Below are 3,130 nucleotides of genomic sequence, written 5' to 3'. Positions count from 1 at the left end.
CTCCATACCCATGTTCAATCAATCACAGTCTTATTGACTTATCCTTTATATGTTTTTGATTGCTACTACCTGATTTCTTTCCTTCATTATATCTTGCCTGAACTATTACACTTCCTCCCCCCACCTCCCATCCCCACACACCTGTTTCACCACCTCCATTCTTCTCCCCCTCAGATCCACCATTTTCATAGTCACCAGAAAAACCATCTAAAGCAATAGCTCTGCCCTAGCTGGTTTGGCTCAGTGGATAGAGTGTTGGCCTGTGGACTGTAGGGTCCCGAGTTTGATTCTGGTGAAGGGCACATGCCCGGGTGGTGGGTTCGACCCCCAGTAGGGAGAGTGCAGGAGACAGCCGATCAATGATTGTCTCTCATCGTTGACGTTTCTATCTCTCTCTTCCTCTCCCTTTCTTTCTGGAATCAATAAACATATATTTAAAAAACAAAATGAAATAAAGCAACAGCTCTGACCACGTTGCTCTCACAATTAAAAACTGTCCAACAGCTCCTCAGAGTTAGGAGAATAGGGCCCTGGGTTTCGCATGGTGATGAAGCTTCCTTAGATCTGTGTTCTGCTCACCTCTGTAGAGCCTTCTCTCTAGACTCTTTGCTGATGCTCTGTGACACAGGGGACCTGGAACTGCCTGGTGCGCCTGCTACTCTACCCCTCCTTTGCGTATCTTATCCCCTTCCTGCCAGCCTGCTTTGGCTCATGTGTTGTTCCTAACACCCCTAGACTGGGTGTGGGAGCTCTATGTTCCGCTATTTTATATATATCTTTGTTTTTTATCCTCGCCTGAGGATATTTTTCCATTGATTTTTAGAGACAGTGGAAGAGAGAGAGAAATATCAATGTGAGAGAAATGCATTGATTGGTTGCCTCTTGCACGAGTCCCAAGCAGGGCCCTGGCTGGGGAGGAGCCTACAACGGAGGTATGTGCCGTTGACTGGGATCAAACCTGGGCCCCTTCAGTCCATAGGCCGACGCTCTATCCACTAGCCAAACCAGCTAGGGCCCTCTAATATATTTTAAAGAAATTATTTGTACAGAGTTCATCTATCTGGTAGGCTGTGAAGTCCTTGAGGGCAGAGTTTGTGTTTTCTTTAACTCTGTGTCCTTAGAGCATTGTTTAATATTCAATGCTTACTAGGTTCTCAAGTAGTATTCACTGATGTGAGTGGAATTCCTGTTTTTCCTCATTTCCTTATTTTATGTTTATTCCTTTGCATGAGCCAAGTAAACCAATATATATATATATAATTTGCTTGTAAGAAATGATGGTAAAGAGGAGAAGCAGTTGTAGTGAAAATAGTATGTGTGTGGGGCGGGGGGAAGGAGGGGAGGGTTAGGGGGTAGGGATGCTGACAGAATGAGTTTACAGGGAATCTGTGTGCCCTTAATAAATTTAGATGTCATCAGAGACTTCAATTATTCTGTGTTGTTATTTGGGTTTATTAGTAACAAGTAACAATTATATAATATTTAAAAAGTATTTTCTCTTTATTATCTCATTTGAGTTTCACAATAGCTACATAATGTCACTCTCCTCATTTTAGAGATGAGGAAACAGAAAGATTAAATGCTTTGCCCAACAACATTTAGCCAGTTGGCTGAGTACCAGTCTAACGTAAGATCTAATGCTTTTACTGCTCCATGATACTGAAACCTCTTTACAGTTGAGGCTAGAATGATGAGACCCCTGCCACTTGGCATGTAGAAAAATCATAGGGAATTGAAGTGAGGGAATATTTTTGTCTTGTTCTTTTTTTTTTTTTTTTGACTGGTAATAACAAAGGGAGACCTTAACAGAATGCATTTATAGATTACCTCGGATGGTGTTTGGGACATGGTCATCGCCTAGCAAATGACATCTCCATATAAATTTTATTTTTTTATTATTATTATTTTTTAAAATATATTTTATTGATTTTTTACAGAGAGGAAAGGAGCGAGATAGAGATAGAGAGTTAGAAACATCGATCAGCTGCCTCCTGCACATCCCCCACTGGGGAAGTGCACGCAACCCAGGTACATGCCCTTGACCGGAATCGAACCTGGGACCTTTCAGTCCGCAGGCCGACGCTCTATCCACTGAGCCAAACCGGTTTTGGCTCCATATAAATTTTAGAATAGAGTTGACCCATGAACAACTTGGTTTGAACTGCATGGGTCCGCTTATACATGGATTTTTTTCAGTAAATACTATAAATGTAATTTTCTTACGCTTTCCTTAATAAAATTTTATTTAACTTACTTTATTGTAAGAATATGGTACATAATACATATAACATATGCAATATGTATTAATTGCATCATCCTGTCCACCAAAAGGTTGTGGGTTTGATTCCCAATCTGGCCCTTGAGACTTTCTTTTTGACTCATGGATTATGTAGTATGTGGATGTGTGTTGTGTAGTTTCTAAGTGTTTGGAGATTTTCCTGTTATAGTTCTGTTATTGATTTGCAGTTTGATTACATTTTGGTTGGAGAACACACTTGAAACATAATTGTTTTAATTATTTAAAAATGTGGATTTTTTTTTTTAGGCCCAGGATATGGCCTACTTGGTATGGGCATAAGAAAAAAAATGTATTTTGCTGTTGTTGGGTGGAGTATTCTATAAATGATGATTAGAAACTGTTAGCTGATGGTGTTGTTGAGGTCTTCTGTGTCTTTGCTGACTTTCTGTATATCAGTTGTTGAGAGAGAGGGTGTTGAAGTCTCCAACTATAATTGCAAATTTGTCTATTTCACTTTTCAGTTTTATCAGTTTTGCCTCATATATTTTGCAGCTCTGTTGTTTCGTGATATACATTTAGGATTGCTATCCTTTCTTAATGGATTGAGCCTTTATCATTATATAATGCTAGTACCCTGGTGCACGGATTTGTGCACATTGAAAGGAAATAAATTAGAAGGTGGCCGGCAGGGCAGGACTGGGTGAGATGGGCTGGACACGCCCTGGAGCCAACCTCCCATGGTCCCTCCCTAGCTGGCTGCACCTGGGGCGGTGCTGTGGCTCGAAGGGCGTCTGCAGAGTGAGTGGGGTCCTTCCGGCAGATGGGGTCCCTCGGCCTGGCCTGTGGGGATTGGGCCAAAACTGGCTCTCTGACATCCGCCGAGGGGTCCCG

This window comes from Myotis davidii, unplaced genomic scaffold (genome assembly GCF_000327345.1).
Source record: "Myotis davidii unplaced genomic scaffold, ASM32734v1 scaffold102, whole genome shotgun sequence".
In the NCBI taxonomy this organism is placed as follows: Eukaryota; Metazoa; Chordata; class Mammalia; order Chiroptera; family Vespertilionidae; genus Myotis; species Myotis davidii.
Note: the sequence above shows the minus strand (reverse complement) of the source record.